This window comes from Ranitomeya imitator, chromosome 4 (genome assembly GCF_032444005.1).
Source record: "Ranitomeya imitator isolate aRanImi1 chromosome 4, aRanImi1.pri, whole genome shotgun sequence".
NCBI lineage: Eukaryota > Metazoa > Chordata > Amphibia > Anura > Dendrobatidae > Ranitomeya > Ranitomeya imitator.
Genome location: NC_091285.1, coordinates 590,421,588 through 590,441,406, shown reverse-complemented (window position 1 = coordinate 590,441,406; position 19,819 = coordinate 590,421,588). Strand labels below are relative to the sequence as shown.

General features: G+C 46.6%; 1 long non-coding RNA gene across 1 annotated transcript in view; it reads right to left on the bottom strand.

Moving 5' to 3' along the window:
• LOC138676844 (uncharacterized) overlaps positions 1 to 19,819 on the bottom strand; it is a 288,868-nt gene that overhangs the window by 32,653 nt on the left and 236,396 nt on the right. The gene's annotated exons all lie outside the window — the stretch shown is intronic.

Genomic DNA, 19,819 nt, shown 5'->3' with positions numbered 1-19,819 from the left:
AATACTGCTAAGCAAAAGAACAAAGAAAATAGGTGAAAAGAAGTCCAAAAGGAATAACAATATCTTTATTAAATATATCTATAATATAACGCTGGGAGCGTCACTCTGTCCGAAGCCTTTATAGACTGCGCAGGCGCAAGCGCCGGCGCAGTCTGGCCCCCACAGAGTGACGCTCCCAGGAGATCGCGGTATGCGTAAACACTGAACGCATACCGCGATCTCCACCGGAGAGTCAGGGACCGCCAGGAGGGTAAGTATATTCACCTTTCCCCGTTCCAGCGCTGTGTGCGGCTCCGTCTCCCGGCTCCTCTGCTGTGACAGTTCAGAGGGTGCGATGACGCGCTTAATGCGCGCCGGCGCCACCCTCTGACTTACCAGTCACAGGCAGAGGAGCCGGAGTGTGTCTTCAAGAAAATGGCGCCGGAAAGCGCGGACTGCGCAGGCGCCGATTCCTGTTGCCGGAATCGGCGCCTGCGCAGTCCGCGCTTTCCGGCGCCATTTTCTTGAAGACACACTCCGGCTCCACTGCAGGTGTGTCTTCAAGAAAATGGCGCCGGAAAGCGTGGACTGCGCAGGCGCCGATTCCTGCTGCCGGAATCGGCGCCTGCGCAGTCCGTGCTTTCCGGCGCCATTTTCTTGAAGACACACCTGCAGTGGAGCCGGACGATAGGTGAGTATGGTTTTTTTTTTTTTTTATATGGCAGCAGCATACGGGGGCATACACACTGGAGCGTCTTGTGGGGGGCATATCATACAATGGTGGCGCAGGATGGGAGCAGCACATGACAGAACGGGGGCAGGATGGCAGCAGCACATGACAGAATGGGCGCAGGATGGCAGCAGCACATGACAGAACGGGCGCAGGATGGCAGCAGCACATGACAGAACGGGCCCAGGATGGCAGCAGCACATGACAGAACGGGCGCAGGATGGCAGCAGCACATGACAGAACGGGCGCAGGATGGCAGCAGCACATGACAGAACGGGCGCAGGATGGCAGCAGCACATGACAGAACGGGCGCAGGATGGCAGCAGCACATGACAGAACGGGCGCAGGATGGCAGCAGCACATGACAGAAGGGGCGCAGGATGGGAGCAGCACATGACAGAACGGGCGCAGGATGGCAGTAGCACATGACAGAACGGGCGCAGGATGGGAGCAGCACATGACAGAACGGGCGCAGGATGGGAGCAGCACATGACAGAACAGGCGCAGGATGAGAGCAGCACATGACAGAACGGGTGCAGGATGGCAGCAGCACATGACAGAACGGGCGCAGGATGGGAGCAGCACATGACAGAACGGGCGCAGGATGGCAGCAGCTCATGACAGAATGGGCGCAGGATGGGAGCAGCACATGACAGAACGGGGGCGCAGGATGGGAGCAGCACATGACAGAACGGGGGCGCAGGATGGGAGCAGCACATGGCAGAACGGGGGCGCAGGATGGGAGCAGCACATGACAGAACGGGGGCGCAGGATGGGAGCAGCACATGACAGGATGGGAGCAGCAAATGACAGAATGGAGGCGCAGGATGGGAGCAGCACATGACAGAACGGGGGCGCAGGATGGGAGCAGCACATGACAGGATGGGGATGCAGGATGGAGCAGCACATGACAGAATGGGGGCGCAGGATGGAGCAGCACATGAGAGAAGGGGCGCAGGATGGGAGCAGCACATGACAGAAGGGGCGCAGGATGGGAGCAGCACATGACAGAACGGGCGCAGGATGGCAGCAGCACATGACAGAACGGGCGCAGGATGGGAGCAGCACATGACAGAACGGGCGCAGGATGGGAGCAGCACATGACAGAACGGGCGCAGGATGGCAGCAGCACATGACAGAACAGGCGCAGGATGAGAGCAGCACATGACAGAACGGGCGCAGGATGGCAGCAGCACATGACAGAACGGGCGCAGGATGGGAGCAGCACATGACAGAACGGGCGCAGGATGGCAGCAGCTCATGACAGAATGGGCGCAGGATGGGAGCAGCACATGACAGAACGGGGGCGCAGGATGGGAGCAGCACATGACAGAACGGGGGCGCAGGATGGGAGCAGCACATGACAGAACGGGGGCGCAGGATGGGAGCAGCACATGACAGGATGGGAGCAGCAAATGACAGAATGGAGGCGCAGGATGGGAGCAGCACATGACAGAACGGGGGCGCAGGATGGGAGCAGCACATGACAGGATGGGGATGCAGGATGGAGCAGCACATGACAGAATGGGGGCGCAGGATGGAGCAGCACATGAGAGAATGGGGGCGCAGGATGGAGCAGCACATGACAGGATGGGGACGCAAGATGGAGCAGCACATGTCAGGATGGGGATGCAGGATGGAGCAGCACATGACAGGATGGGGGCGCAGGATGGGAGCAGCACATGACAGGATGGGGACGCAGGATGGAGCAGCACATGACAGGATGGGGACGCAGGATGGAGCAGCACATACCAGGATGGAGACCATATACCAATATAAATGCTCGCCACCCGGGCGTAGAACGGGTTCAATAGCTAGTATAAATATAACGATAAAAGGAATCAACGATAATAGTCGGTTAAAATCTACAAACATATTGCATAGAACGCATGGAGACAGATAACACACCCCACATCAACAGTCAGGCAGTCACACTGGGAAGTATACGGCAATCAATGGCCGCTAGACGCTAACAATCATAACACATCAAGACCGGAGCCCGCAGGTGTAGATAACAAGGTAGTACATAACTACTATAGTCACCCAGAGAGTTCCCGTGCCAGCTGTTGTTGAGGGGAGCGCGTCCGCTCCAGACCCACCCCGACGCGTATTTCGGAGATGTCCTTCCTCAGGGGTCGCGGCCTGGTGCCAGATTGCATGGGCCCGTGCTTTCTGGTGCCGGTCTTAGCGCCTTGATTAGTTGGGGGTTTGCGCATTGGCTAATCCTTGGTTCCGGGGACTATAAAAATCTATCTGCGGTGCTGCCATGACACACCCTGCCGTATACTTCCCAGTGTGCTCTGCCTAACTGTTGATGTGGGGTGTGTTATCTGTCTCCATGCGTTCTATGCAATATGTTTGTAGATTTTAACCAACTATTATCGTTGATTCCTTGTATCGTTATATTTATATATATATACTTTTGTTCAAGATGTGATAAGCCGCAGCCAAAGATTCAGGCAGCGGCTCTCCCATAAAGAACACAAAGGTTCTCAGCAAGTGTTCCCGTGTATGACGGATCAGAGAGACACCTGTCGGCAGTTAGCTAAAGTGTATTGAGGCCTTTACAGGTAACATATGGCCGCAGGCTGCCTTCACACAAAGTTAAAATGAATGTAATTTCTATAAAGAATCTTGGAATTACATGTTCTACGATTCACAAGAATTGTAATGTCAAAAATGCAGTTAACAATGCTATAAATTTTAAAAAATTGCTGACAAAATGACTAAATACTAAGGCAATTTTTTACATGTATTTTTAGAAAATTTGCTAAAATGCTGCAAAAATGTAGTGTTGTAAAGCATCCATTACAATAAATGGGCTGAAAAGATAAAATACTCTATCCATCATGCAATCCCATCAGGGAGGCATCTGGTTAGATCCAAATTTATTCTGCAGCAGAACAACAACCCCAAACATACAACCATTGTCATTAATATCTATCTTCAGTGTGAAGAACAAGGAGTCCTAGAAGTAATGATATAGCCATCACAGAGGCCCGATCTTATCATCATCAAGCCTGTCTGGAACTACATGAAGAGAAAGAAGGATTTGCACGAGTCTTCATCCGCAGAAGATCTGTGGTTCGTTCTCCAAGATGTTTGGACCCTCCAAGCGAGTTCCTTCAAACTTGTGTATCTAGAACAATGAATGCTGTTTTCAAGCAAAGTGCGGTCACACCAAATAGTGATTAGATTTATGTTTCTCTTTTGATCTCACTTAGAAGTGATAAAAATAAACTACTAATACTTCTTTTTATAAAAGCCTTCTTTCTTCTTCTTATTTTTTAACAGCCTTCGGCTGGGTCTCAAACCGTGTCGACTTGATGGATGAACGGTGTGTGGGAAGATCGATCTTGTGCAAGCCAAGATAAGGTCCACCAGGGTCTTCTCCATTGTTATCTTGATAATATCAAGCCATCGGGTTCTAAACATTCTTATTATATGGCATTTTTTCTACATCTAACTACAACTTTTGCACAGTACTCTACATCAAATTTCCCATCAGACTCATTCTCAATAAATTACTTTTTCTTCTTTGGTAGAGTTTCAGTCATTCTTGGTAGATGCTGTTGCATCCAGTAGTCCCATGAGCCTGTCTCCAATCATCTCCAGGCTGGTGGACCTCACCATTGCTCACTGGAGGGTGCTGTGTACTTTGGACTTTTTGTTTCTAGGTGGGATAACACAGTAATCCTCCCAATAAAAAAGAGGTTATCTGGCTGAGTGCTTTCATTCAAATACTCAATAAAAGGGAAGCCCATGTTATTGTTGTTATCTCAGCTGTGTCTGTGAGTTGGAAGAGCTGGACTGGGAATAGATGAAGTATGGCGCCTGGGGAGGATTGTGGGGGAGGGAGGAGGCTTGTCTTTCTCCTCTACCTACATGTTATTCTTGTGATAAATCCATGTGACAAGCTTGAACTTTCTCAATTGACATGTTTACAAGGAAAGTCCAGCTTTGACAGGAAAATTACGCATATCAATCACTTAACGAAGGCTTTAATGAATGGCATGTCCCCCTCCCTTTCCTAATCCACCCCCTACTTCTGCCCACAAGCTGATTAACCCTTGGTCTGCAATTGTACTCAAGTCATTGGCAATGCAGGAGGACCTGCTTTATACAGTAGAAAAAAATAATTGTGCCTATTGTCCTTGTCAAAATCAACAAACTGTCCCGCCTGTTAGAGCCCTATAACATGCAGGAAGCTGTTAAATACAATGGGCCAGTCTTGTGATGTGTCAATGAAACAAACATTAAAAGCACTAGCCTAACTCATAAAAACAATTAACTTCAAACCTTACCATACACCTAGAGACTTTTACATTTTAACTGGAGCCATAAACCAGTGGCCTGCACTGTTTTACAATCCCAGTATGACAAAGTCAAAAGAAAAAAAAACAACTTGGGATGAAAATGTAAAAAAAAAAGGACAAATATTATTCTCAATCCTTGTGAACCAAGCAGAAGCTTAAAGGGGTTGTCCACAAATTAATCTTAGCCACGTTTGAAATGAAAGAATATAAAACTTAAAGGTGTTGTTCACTACATTAATATTGACGACCTATGCTATTATAGTCTCCAAATCAGTATCCATGTGCTGATATCATGTTAATAATGGGCAAAAAATAAACATAATAAAATTCCTAAAAGTAAATGTAAAGAAAACAGGCCAAAGCCAGCTCACAGACAGCCACCAGAGGTGCACAGAACACCGTCCTGATGAGACGTGATGAATGATGCAGAAATAAGGGTTGTAGTTCCAGCTCCTTAAAATTCCAATCTTTATTAACTCTCCATAAGGAGAAACGATACCCCTTAGACACCAGTCCAGAGCCTCTCACCTAGCCAAATTGGTTCTCATGCTTCGCACTGACGAGGGCCAACAGCCCGAAACACCGTGTCTGCGAATTGAGATACTGATTTGGCTTTTATCCTAAGTCATATTGCACGACTCGTTAAAGGGCTGATTGTGACTTGTAGGATCGCTACTTCCAACAGGTGGCGCTATAGAGTTAAGTCCTCTTTTTCTCAGAAGAGGCAATTTGCATATAATCTTTATTAATCCATTTTCAAATTGCAGTGTTGGTGGGTGCTCCTCATGGCAGAGAGAAGGGGATAGAAGCAACGCGTTTCGATTTAGATGACGATCTTTATAATAATATATAATAATAAGATTGTGTATTTTATTCTATTTTATCCTAATAAAGTAAAGCTCCATGGTGCAGGTTATATAAGATTTCTACAGTTAAGGTACCGTCACATTAAGCGATGCTGCAGCGATATAGACAACGAGCCGATCGCTGCAGCGACGCTGTTTAGGTCGCTAGGAGACGTCAAACATCGGCAACAGCAGAACGATGCAGGAGCGATCCAGTGCCGTACTTATCGTTCTCGCTGGTTGTTAGCAAATAAAGTTCCGGACTTTCAGCGACGACCAGCGATGGCACAGCGGGATCCTGATCGCTGCTGCGTGTCAAACACAACGAGATCGCTATCCAGGACGCTGCAACGTCACGGATCGTTGTCATTCTCGTTGGAAAGTTGTTCAATGTGAAGGTACCTTAAGTCTGATACAACTGACCAAGCTACCAGGGCTCCTTATGCTGCCACTGATCTACCGTAAATGTAGTCCTTATCATTACTTTGCATGTCCATGTCTTAGGCTACATTGCCATGAAAAGGAAGTAGCAGCGCTTTGAAAGCCGCATTCTAATTACGCAGTTAAACCCGCATGTGATCACTGAACAATGTGGATTTACCATATCCAATACATATCTATAGTGAAAATTGCCATGCTGCGGCTCGTAAACCCGTGCCGCTGGTGAGTTTATGCAGTAAATAGAAGCAAAATGGGCATGGGATTTCTATCCCATCCACTGTGCGTGTACTGTACAAGACAGTGTTTTTGACGCAGTGCAAGCATGCTGCGCTCAAAACACTTCTATGACTGAACATGGGCACACAGTCTTAACCTTCTCCAGGGATGCATCTATTCTCTGGAGTGAACTACCAATGTAGAAAACCAGACCAACCTACTCAAGAATCCAGTACAAAACTATTACCCTCATCGACAAAGCACTCCATGGCTCAGCACCACCCTACATCTCCTCCCTGGTCTCAGCCTACCACCCTACCCGTGTTCTCCGTTCTGCTAATGACCTGAGGTTAGCATCCTCAATAATCAGAACATCCCACTCCCGTCTCCAAGACTTTTCACGTGCTGCCCCAATTCTTTGGAATGCACTACCCAGGTTAATAAGATTAATCCCCATAGTTTTAAGTGTGCCCTAAAAACTCATTTGTTCAGATTGGCCAACCACATCAACGCATTAACCTAATTATCCCTGTGTGGCCCATTCAAAAAAAAAACCTTAAACCTTAATCAGGTTCCTCACATCATGTTCTCATACATTTCATGCAGTTAATAGCCCTCTGTGTCTGTACTGTTACATACTTACTGTAGGTTGTTAACTGGTTCATGCAGCTTTACATGAACACCCGAGCCTTACACTATGGCTGGTCCGAACAACGAAAGCAATTGTTACCATCCACCTCTCGTGTCTCCCCTTTTTCCTATAGTTTGTAAGCTTGCGAGCAGGGCCCTCACTCCTCTTGGTATCTATTTTGAACTGTGATTTCTGTTATGCTCTAATGTCTATTGTCTGTACAAATCCCCTCTATAATTTGTAAAGCTCTTCGGAATATGTTGGCGCTATATAAATAAAATTATTATTATTATTTATTATTAAAAGCATTGATACAAATTAGACAAAAGTGGTCCAGCTAACAATCATCGATCGCTCTAATGACCAGTTATTCATCGACTGTAAAAAAGCATGTAAGGTTGCATCAACCATGCTGGGTTTATTTTGACCAATGAAACAGCCAGTGCTTATGATAGGACCAAAAAATTCCAAAAATGCCTAATCAGGCTTTTGAACTATAATGAACATTCACTGGTTGGCCATCAGTCATAACTAACAATTGCTCATTTTCACAAAGTAGCCAGCGATCAGTCATTATGGTTGTAAGACAATGTCGACTGATTTTAACCCCTTCATGACCGAAGGTATTTTTGGTTTTACGTTTTCGTTTTTTGTTCCCCTTCTCCCCAGAGCCATAACTTTTTTAATTTTCCATCAATATGGCCATTTGAGGGCTTGCTTTTTGGGGGGACAAGTTGTACTTTTGAATGACGCCATTGGTTTTAACATATCATGTTCTGGAAAATGGGAAAATTATGATTCTCCAGGTCATTACGAGTTCATAGAATAATAATAATAATAAATAATAATCTTTATTTATATAGCGCCAACATATTCCGCAGCGCTTTACAGTTTAACAGTTTCAAACACAAAAGTCATAAGTAACAACGTTAACAATACAATAATTAAAGCAAAATAAGACGACCCTGCTCGTGAGAGCTTACAATCTACAAATATAAACCAACACATGCATGGAGAGCCCAACAAACAGGCTCTCCATGCATGTGTTGTGACTGTCACACAGCCACGACACATGCAGCTGCTGATCGGGAGCCCTCCAGGTATCCGGGTTCCCAAAGCAGCTCTTCGGGAAGCACTATAGCTATTCGGATAAGCACTTATCCGAAGCTATTCGATCATCCCTAATAATGATCCTAAACACAAGTCAAAATCCACAGTAGACAACTTTCTTGATCTGAACATGTTTGAAAATCTGTGGCTAGACCTCAAAATAACAATGAATGCAAGAGGACCCTGGAATCTGACAGAGCTATAAGAATTTTCAAAAGATAATTGGATGGAAATCTCTCAAACAAGAATTGAATGACCCTTGGCTGGCTACAAAAAGTGTTTTCAAGCTGTGATACTTTCAAGTGAGGGTACTACAAGGTACTAATCATGTAAAGTGCCAAACTTTTGCATCGTCTCATTTTCCTTTTTCTAATTTTAAAATGTAAAAGATGACAATATATGTTCTTTGTTTTGCCTAAAATACAAAGGAAATGCATCATCTTTTAGAGACGATTTCATCTTCAACTTCCTTAATTGTTCACAATAACAGTAATTTTGGTCACAGGTGCGCATGTGGATTTGTGGGCCTACTGTGCCACATGGCTGTGGGCCTGCCCAGGAAGTGACGTAGCTAAGCAGCTACCTGGTGTTCACTAGAGCTCCTGATGATGGAGAAAGACTGGGCTGCAGGTAGCCGCCAGATACTGGGCAGAGCCCGGTACTCCAACTGCTGACACTGATTAGGGCTAGTCTCCATTCAGACTAGTAAGTTCTGGCACCTCCACAAAGAAGTTACGGACAGGTATTCAGGCTCGGTTCAGACACACCAGTCTAGGTTACTGGATCAGGGTTTCGCATTACATGGATGGGTGACAATGTTCAGGCACGGATCGCTCACAGACCAGGGGACAAAGTTCAGGCACTGGTCGCTCATGGACCAGGGGACGAGATCAGGCTGTGTCCACTCCAGGACCAGGGGACGAGGTTCAGGAACTGGCCACTCTAGGACCAGGGGATAAGTTTCAGGCACAGGTTGCTCTAGGAGCAGGGGATGAGGTTCAGACAAGTAGTCGATCCAGGACCAGGGGACAACGGATATAGGAGTGGCAACTAGAGTTGAGCGACCTTGACCTTTTTAGAGTCGAGCCGGGTTTTGCGAAACCCGACTATGTCCAAAGTCGGGTCGAGTGAAATCGGCCGATTATGACGTAAAGTCGGGATCGACCGAAACACGAAACCCAATGCAAGTCAATGGGGCAGCATAGTCGGCAGTGAGTGGGGGCCAGGAAAACACCTAGAGTGCCCATTTTAATGTCAAAACCATCCATTCTTCTTAATGAAGCTTGTCAAGCGTAATTTACCTTATAATAATTGGAAGGCATTTGAAATTGGGGGTCATTTGGCTAAAGTTGTGGGGGGTAGGGCTGGTTCAAGTAATTAGTGGGCCCAGGAAATCTGGACCACGTCACGGCAGTGGAGCAGGGAGAGGTAAGTATTTCAACTTTGCAAGTGCTGTGAACCTGAGCAAGCAGGGGGGGCCCACTCGTTGGCATTGGCACTGGCACAGGGCCCCTCAAAGTACAGCGGTGTGTTTGCACGGCGGGGGCGCCTCCCACCGGCAGCAACACTTTTGCGTACTATGAGAGGCCCTGTGCCAGTGACGTCGCCAACTAGTATTCCTCCCCCCACCTGATGAAGGAACCTGCACTTTCATCTGCACCTTCCTCTTTGTCCCCGTGTAAGGTGGTATGGTATGCGGGAAGAGCAACCTGACTTTCAGCAGGGTCACAATGTTGTTGTGTAGCGTGCACGGGGAATGTTGCGTTATGGGTCAATGTACCAGCAGACTCATCTATCACTGGCTGGGCAATGGGCACGATGAAGTGGAAACACAGATATAGGCCCAAAGAAGAAAGTGGGCTAAATGCAGTTCAAAATTGGTAACACAGGAATAACCAGGGGGCATTGCAGTGGAGGACAACTGGAATGAGAGGCTGACACAGAGAGTAGGGCCAAATCAGTAAGTAGTCGAAATGCAGTTCAAAATTGGCAACCGTAGTAAACAGGCGGCACAGCTTTGTTCAGTGGAGGAGAACAGCAAGGAGTGGCAGACACCGATAGTAGGCCCCAACCCAACTAGTAGGCCAAATGCAGTCTAACATTAACAACTACTTAACGAGAGGCTGAAAATGGTATTTCAGGACAGGAAACCAGGAGAACAGCAAGGAGTGGCAGACACCGATAGTAGGCCCCAAACCAACTAGTACGCCAAATGCAGTTGTTCCATTTAACCACAATTTAATGAGAGCCTGAAGATAGAAGCTCAGGAAAGGCAACCTGGGGAACACCTTGGAGTGTAACACACCATCTCTCTCCACCCCATACCCATTTTGTAGGCCTAATGCTGTGTACTTTTCTACAACTACTAAACGAGAGTCGGAAGACCGAAGCAATGGCAAGGAAACCTGGGGAACACCTTGGAGTGTAACACACCATCTCTCTCCACCCCATACCCAATTTGTAGGCCTAATGCAGCCTACTTTCCGACACCTACTAAACGAGAGCATGAAGATCGAAGCTCAGGAAAGGCAACCTGGGGAACACCTTGGAGTGTAACACACCATCTCTCTCCACCCCATACCCATTTTTTAGGCCTAATGCAGTGTACTTTTCTACAACTACTAAACGAGAGTCGGAAGACCGAAGCAATGGCAAGGAAACCTGGGGAACACCTTGGAGTGTAACACACCATCTCTCTCCACCCCATTCCCCATTTTTTAGGCCTAATGCAGCCTACTTTCCGACACCTACTAAACGAGAGCATGAAGATCGAAGCTCAGGAAAGGCAACCTGGGGAACACCTTGGAGTGTAACACACCATCTCTCTCCACCCCATACCCATTTTGTAGGCCTAATGCTGTGTACTTTTCTACAACTACTAAACGAGAGTCGGAAGACCGAAGCAATGGCAAGGAAACCTGGGGAACACCTTGGAGTGTAACACACCATCTCTCTCCACCCCATACCCAATTTGTAGGCCTAATGCAGCCTACTTTCCGACACCTACTAAACGAGAGCATGAAGATCGAAGCTCAGGAAAGGCAACCTGGGGAACACCTTGGAGTGTAACACACCATCTCTCTCCACCCCATACCCATTTTGTAGGCCTAATGCTGTGTACTTTTCTACAACTACTAAACGAGAGTCGGAAGACCGAAGCAATGGCAAGGAAACCTGGGGAACACCTTGGAGTGTAACACACCATCTCTCTCCACCCCATACCCAATTTGTAGGCCTAATGCAGCCTACTTTCCGACACCTACTAAACGAGAGCATGAAGATCGAAGCTCAGGAAAGGCAACCTGGGGAACACCTTGGAGTGTAACACACCATCTCTCTCCACCCCATACCCATTTTGTAGGCCTAATGCTGTGTACTTTTCTACAACTACTAAACGAGAGTCGGAAGACCGAAGCAATGGCAAGGAAACCTGGGGAACACCTTGGAGTGTAACACACCATCTCTCTCCACCCCATACCCAATTTGTAGGCCTAATGCAGCCTACTTTCCGACACCTACTAAACGAGAGCATGAAGATCGAAGCTCAGGAAAGGCTACCTGGTGAAAACCTTGGAGTGTAACACAACCTGTCTCTACACCCCATACCAAATTTGTAGGCCTAATGCAGCGTAGTTTCCACCAACTACTAAACGAGAGCCGGAAGATCGAAGCTCATGAAAGGCAACCCGGGGAACACCTTGGAGTGTAACACAACCTCTCTCTACACCACGAAAGGGCTGATTCTTAGGAAGGAAGGCTGTTGTAAATAAGCATTGCGCGTCCGAGGGTGATTATATTCTTATTCGGTATCTACTCACCCTCGGACGCGCCATGCTTCTTGATTTGTAATTAATGTTTATTTGCAATGTGCTTTTGACTTACTCAATTATTTTTTTAATTATTGATTTTATTAAATTAATAGTTTAACATCTTATTGGAAATAATTTAAAGGAGACGCGACAGGACAACACTCGGTGGATGCCATATCTGTGTTAACAACTCCAAAAAACTTTCAGTTAACTTCTTGCAGGAGAAAGAAATTGTAGCTGTTGGACCTTTGTAGTACAGTTCCAGATATTTGTTGTGTGTTTGTTTTGATTGTTAAAATGTCTGCATTTGAGATCTCAACACGATCTTATTTTTTATAATCAAATTAATTTTTTAAATATTTTATTAGGTTGGTTCAAGGGGTACACGGGCCGCAGTAGACAGGTCAGTGGAGGCCTAGTGGAAGGAGGGACCGCAGATGCGCCACTGTTTCACCCATACACAATTAGTAGGCCTAATGCAGCGTAGTTTCCAACAGCTACTAAACGAGAGCCGGAAGATCGAAGCTCAGGAAAGGCAACCTGGGGAACACCTTGGAGTGTAACACAACCTCTCTCTACACCACGGAAGGGCTGATTCTTAGGAAGGAAGGCTGTTGTAAATAAGCATTGCGCGTCCGAGGGTGATTATATTCTTATTCGGTATCTACTCACCCTCGGACGCGCCATGCTTCTTGATTTGTAATTAATGTTTATTTGCAATGTGCTTTTGACTTACTCAATTATTTTTTTAATTATTGATTTTATTAAATTAATAGTTTAACATCTTATTGGAAATAATTTAAAGGAGACGCGACAGGACAACACTCGGTGGATGCCATATCTGTGTTAACAACTCCAAAAAACTTTCAGTTAACTTCTTGCAGGAGAAAGAAATTGTAGCTGTTGGACCTTTGTAGTACAGTTCCAGATATTTGTTGTGTGTTTGTTTTGATTGTTAAAATGTCTGCATTTGAGATCTCAACACGATCTTATTTTTTATAATCAAATTAATTTTTTTTATATTTAATGATGTTGGTTCAAGGGGTACACGGGCAGCAATAGACAGGTCAGTGGAGGCCTAGTGGAAGGAGTGACGGCAGACAGGCATCAAAGGCCTAACATTGGGCTGGCTGTAGGCAAGTTAAAATTGGTTCCAGGGGAACACGGCCATCAGTGGCCTGGTCAGTGTAGTTGTAGTTGAAAGAACGGGACGCAGACAGGCTTCGAAGGCCTAACATAACAAACTTGGGCTGGCTGTAGGCACTTTTAAATTTGTTCCAGGGGTACATGGGCAGCAGTGTATGGTCAGTGGAAGTCTAGTGGAAGGAGTGACCGCAGACAGGCTTCCAAGGCCTAACATAACAAACTTGGGCTGGCTGTAGGCACTTTTAAATTGGTTCCAGGGGTACACGGGCAGCAGTGGTCTGGTCTGTGGAAGTCTAGTGGAAGGAGTGACCGCAGACAGGCTTCGAAGGCCTAACATAACAAACTTGGGCTGGCTGTAGGCACTTTTAAATTGGTTCCAGGGGTACACGGGCAGCAGTGGTCTGGTCAGTGGAAGTCTAGTGGAAGGAGTGACCGCAGACAGGCTTCCAAGGCCTAACATAACAAACTTGGGCTGGCTGTAGGCACTTTTAAATTGGTTCCAGGGGTACACGGGCAGCAGTGGTCTGGTCAGTGGAAGTCTAGTGGAAGGAGTGACCGCAGACAGGCTTCCAAGGCCTAACATAACAAACTTGGGCTGGCTGTAGGCACTTTTAAATTGGTTGCAGGGGTACACGGGCAGCAGTGGTCTGGTCAGTGGAAGTCTAGTGGAAGGAGTGACCGCAGACAGGCTTCGAAGGCCTAACATAACAAAATTGGGCTGGCTGTAGGCACTTTAAATTGGTTCCAGGGGTACATGGGCAGCAGTGTATGGTCAGTGGAAGTCTAGTGGAAGGAGTGATGGCAGACAGTCTTCGAAGGCCTAACATAACAAAATTGGGCTGACTGTAGGCACTTTTAAATTGGTTCCAGGGTAACACGGCCAGCAGTGGCCTGGTCAGTGTAGTAGTTGTAGAAAGAAGGGACCGCAGACAGGCTTCGAAGGCCTAACATAACAAAAATGTCAAAACAATGGTATTGTCAGTGCCAGGCATTGAAGGATGTCAGCGCCTAGACTACACATTGGTGAAGCTGTGAGAGATAATTTTGCTAGTGGTAGAGCACTGTTTGAGCTGGGGGGGGGAACTGTCTTGTGGCCGGCGGTACAGGCACAGGGCCCCTCATATTACAACGGTGTGTCTGACGTTGGGTGCGCACCACCACCGCCAGAGACACTTTATTGTACTATGAGGGACCCAGTGGCAGTGCCGTCGACCAAAAGCGGCCACACCCACCTCTTCAGACAAACAGCACTCTCAAGGGTCCAAGCGCAAAGTGGCGATAGCACGGCCCCGTGTGGGGAGTTTGGCCATTTCGTGAGGTGGAAACATGTCGTATGCTGGACAATCAGGTGAAGAAAATTACGAGATTGGAAAAGTCATTCAGAATAGTCCACAGGCAAGACCTTTTCATAGGAAAGCTAGGTGTCAGCCGGGCAGGGTGGGGCAAAAGATTTTGAAATCCAGTTGTGGTTCATTTTAATGAAGGTTAGATCATCTACATTTTGGGTAGCCAGACGAGTCCTTTTTTCTGTTAGTATTGAACCTGCAGCACTGAATACTCTTTCTGATAGGACACTAGCTGCCGGGCAAGCAAGCTCCTGCAATGCATATTCTGCCAATTCTGGCCAGGTGTCTAATTTGGATGCCCAGTAATCAAATGGGAATGACGGTTGAGGGAGAACGTCGATAAGGGATGAAAAATAGTTTGTAACCATACTGGACAAATGTTGTCTCCTGTCACTTTGAATTGATGCTGCAGTACCTGTCCTGTCTGCGGTCATAGAAAAATCACTCCACAACCTGGTCAGAAAACCCCTCTGGCCAACGCCACTTCTGATTTCTGCCCCTCTAACACCTCTGGTCTGCTGGCCCCTGGAGCTCGTGTGAGAACGATCACGGGCGCTGTGTGCAGGGAATGCCAGAAGCAAACGGTCAACAAGAGTTGATTGTTTTGTTGCTAATATTAGTTCCAAGTTCTCATGTGGCATAATATTTTGCAATTTGCCTTTATAGCGAGGATCAAGGAGGCAGGCCAACCAGTAATCGTCATCGTTCATCATTTTTGTAATGCGTGTGTCCCTTTTGAGGATACGCAAGGCATAATCCGCCATGTGGGCCAAAGTTCCCGTTGTCAAATCTGCGGTTGTGCTTGGTTGAGGGGCAGTTGCAGGCAAATCTACGTCACTTGTGTCCCTCAAAAAACCAGAACCCGGCCTTGCCACGCCACCAATTTCCCGTGCCCCCGGGAAAGCTTCCTCATTAAAAATATACTCATCCCCATCATCCTCCTCATCCTCCACCTCCTCTTCGCCCGGTACCTCGTCATGTACACTGCCCTGACCAGACAATCGCTGACTGTCATCAAGGCTTTCCTCTTCCTCTGGTGCAGACGCCTGATCCTTTATGTGCGTCAAACTTTGCATCAGCAGACGCATTAGGGGGATGCTCATGCTTATTATGGCGTTGTCTGCACTAACCAGCCGTGTGCATTCCTCAAAACACTGAAGGACTTGACACATGTCTTGAATCTTCGACCACTGCACACCTGACAACTCCATGTCTGCCATCCTACTGCCTGCCCGTGTATGTGTATCCTCCCACAAAAACATAACAGCCCGCCTCTGTTCGCACAGTCTCTGAAGCATGTGCAGTGTTGAGTTCCACCTTGTTGCAACGTCTATGATTAGGCGATGCTGGGGAAGGTTCAAAGAACGCTGATAGGTCTGCATACGGCTGGAGTGTACAGGCGAACGGCGGATATGTGCGCAAAGTCCACGCACTTTGAGGAGCAGGTCGGATAACCCCGGATAACTTTTCAGGAAGCACTGCACCACCAGGTTTAAGGTGTGAGCCAGGCAAGGAATGTGTTTCAGTTGGGAAAGGGAGATGGCAGCCATGAAATTCCTTCCGTTATCACTCACTACCTTGCCTGCCTCAAGATCTACAGTGCCCAGCCACGACTGCGTTTCTTGCTGCAAGAACTCGGACAGAACTTCCGCGGTGTGTCTATTGTCGCCCAAACACTTCATAGCCAATACAGCCTGCTGACGTATGCCAGTAGCTGCCCCATAATGGGAGACCTGGTGTGCAACAGTGGCAGGTGCGGATGGAGTGTTTGTGCGACTGCGGTCTGTGGACGAGCTCTTGCTTCTGCAGGAGGACGAGGAGGAGGAGGAGGGGGTGCGAACGGCTACAGACAACTGTTTACTAGACCGTGGGCTAGGCAGAACTGTCCCAAACTTGCTGTCCCCTGTGGACCCTGAATCCACCACATTTACCCAGTGTGCCGTGATGGACACGTAACGTCCCTGGCCATGCCTACTGGTCCATGCATCTGTTGTCAGGTGCACCTTTGTGCTCACAGATTGCCTGAGTGCATGGACGATGCGCTCTTTAACATGCTGGTGGAGGGCTGGGATGGCTTTTCTGGAAAAAAAGTGTCGACTGGGTAGCTCGTAGCGTGGTACAGCGTAGTCCATCAGGTCTTTGAAAGCTTCGCTTTCAACTAACCGGTAGGGCATCATCTCTAACGAGATTAGTCTAGCTATGTGGGCGTTCAAACCCTGTGTACGCGGATGCGAGGCTAAGTATTTCCTTTTTCTAACCATAGTCTCATGTAGGGTGAGCTGGACTGGAGAGCTGGAGATCGTGGAACTAGCGGGGGTGCCGGTGGACATGGCAGACTGAGAGACGGTGGGAGATGGTATTGTTGCCGCCGGTGCCCTAGATGCAGTGTTTCCTACTACGAAACTGGTGATTCCCTGACCCTGACTGCTTTGGCCTGGCAAAGATACCTGCACAGATACAGCAGGTGGTGCGCTAAATGGTGGTCCTACACTGCCGGAAGGGATGTTGCGTTGATGACTAGCTTCATTGGCCGAGGGTGCAACAACCTTAAGGGACGTTTGGTAGTTAGTCCAAGCTTTCAAATGCATGGTGGTTAAATGTCTATGCATGCAACTAGTATTGAGACTTTTCAGATTCTGACCTCTGCTTAAGGAAGTAGAACATTTTTGACAGATGACTTTGCGCTGATCAATTGGATGTTGTTTAAAAAAATGCCAGACTGCACTCTTTCTAGCATCGGATACCTTTTCAGGCATTGCAGACTGAGCTTTAACCGGATGGCCACGCTGTCCTCCACCAGGTTTTGGCTTTGCCACGCGTTTTGGGCAAGATACGGGCCCGGCAGATGGAACCTGTGGCGATGTTGATGCCTGCTGTGGCCCCTCCTCCTCCTCTGCTTCAGAACTGCTGCCGCCTGCACCCTGTTCCCCCAATGGCTGCCAATCGGGGTCAAGAACTGGGTCATCTAATAACTCTTCTTGTACCTCCTGCGCAACTTCGTCTGTGTCACCGTGTCGTTCGGTGGTATAGCGTTCGTGATGGGGCAACATAGTCTCATCAGGGTCTGATTCTTGATCAGCACCCTGCGAGGGCAATGTTGTGGTCTGAGTCAAAGGACCAGCATAGTAGTCTGGCTGTGGCTGTGCGTCAGTGCACTCCATGTCAGATTCAATTTGTAATGGGCATGGACTGTTAACTGCTTCACTTTCTAAGCCAGGGACGGTATGTGTAAAGAGCTCCATGGAGTAACCCGTTGTGTCGCCTGCTGCATTCTTCTCTGTTGTTGTTTTTGCTGAAGAGGACAAGGAAGTGACTTGTCCCTGACCGTGAACATCCACTAACGACGCGCTGCTTTTACTTTTACCAGTTTCACGAGAGGAGGCAAAAGAGCTAGAGGCTGAGTCAGCAAGATAAGCCAAAACTTGCTCTTGCTGCTCCGGCTTTAAAAGCGGTTTTCCTAATCCCAGAAAAGGGAGCGTTCGAGGCCTTGTGTAGCCGGACGACGAACCTGGCTCCACAGCTCCAGACTTAGGTGCAATATTTTTTTCCCCACGACCACCTGATGCTCCACCACTACCACTACCCTCATTACCAGCTGACAATGAACGCCCCCGGCCACGACCTCTTCCACTAGACTTCCTCATTGTTTTAAAAACGTAACCAAACTAACGTTATTTGTTGCAGTCACACAACTTACACGGTGAGCTATAACTTCAGTATGATTTAGCTACCCCTTTACAGGTTGGTGAGACCACAGCGAAAATCAGGCCCAATGTTACACACTCTTTTTTTGGTGGCTGCAAATTAGAGAGATGCCCCACACGCAGGACTGTCACTGAAGCACAAATGTTAATATTAATGTCACACTATTATTTTTTTTTTATTTTTATTTTTTTCAGGAACACTTTAGAAACCCCCCCAAAAAAAAAAAATAGATTTTTGCAGGGAGAATTTAGAAAACAAATGTAACAAACTATATGCTTTCTATGGGCCACTGAGTGAGAGATGACGCACACAGGAATCAGGAGTGGCACACAAGCCCAGAGGCCAATATTTTTCTACCAATGATTGATGGAGTTATTTTCTCTGGTAGATTTTGGAACCCAAATCAAGGAAAAAAAATATAGGCTTTCTATGGACCACAATTGGAGAGAGAGAGAGAGAGAGAGAGAGAGAGAGAGAGAGATGGCACACCCAGGAGTCAAGACTGGCACACAAGCAGAAAGGCCAATATTAATCTCCCATTTTTTTTTGGGTTTTGTTTTTTTTTTTTTTTTTTTTTTTTTTTTCAGGGAGACTTTAGAAAAAAAAATAATAAAAAAAATATGATTTTATCAGGAAGAATTTAGAAACCAAATAAAATAAAATGATTTTTTCAGGGAGAATTTATAAAACAAATAAAAACAAAAATAGGCGTTCTATGGCCCACTGACTGAGAGATGACGCACACAGGAGTCAGGAGTGGCACACAAGCCCAGAGGCCAATATTTTTCTACCAATGATTGATGTAGTTATTTTCTCTGGTAGATTTTGGAACCCAAATCAAGGAAAAAAAATATAGGCTTTCTATGGACCACAATTGGAGAGAGAGAGAGAGAGAGAGAGAGAGAGATGGCACACCCAGGAGTCAAGACTGGCACACAAGCAGAAAGGCCAATATTAATCTCCCACTGTTTTTTTTGTTTGTTTGTTTTTTTTTTTTTTCAGGGAGACTTTAGAAAAAAAAATAATAAAAAAAATATGATTTTATCAGGAAGAATTTAGAAACCAAATAAAATAAAATGATTTTTTCAGGGAGAATTTATAAAACAAATAAAAACAAAAATAGGCGTTCTATGGCCCACTGACTGAGAGATGACGCACACAGGAGTCAGGAGTGGCACACAAACCCAGAGGCCAATATTTTTCTACCAATGATTGATGTAGTTATTTTCTCTGGTAGATTTTAGAACCCAAATCAAGGAAAAAAAATATAGGCTTTCTATGGACCACAATTGGAGAGAGAGAGAGAGAGAGAGAGAGAGAGAGAGAGATGGCACACCCAGGAGTCAAGACTGGCACACAAGCAGAAAGGCCAATATTAATCTCCCACTGTTTTTTTTGGTTGTTTTTTTTTTTTTTTTTTCAGGGAGACTTTAGAAAAAAAAATAATAAAAAAAATATGATTTTATCAGGAAGAATTTAGAAACCAAATAAAATAAAATGATTTTTTCAGGGAGAATTTAGAAAACAAATAAAACCAAAAATAGG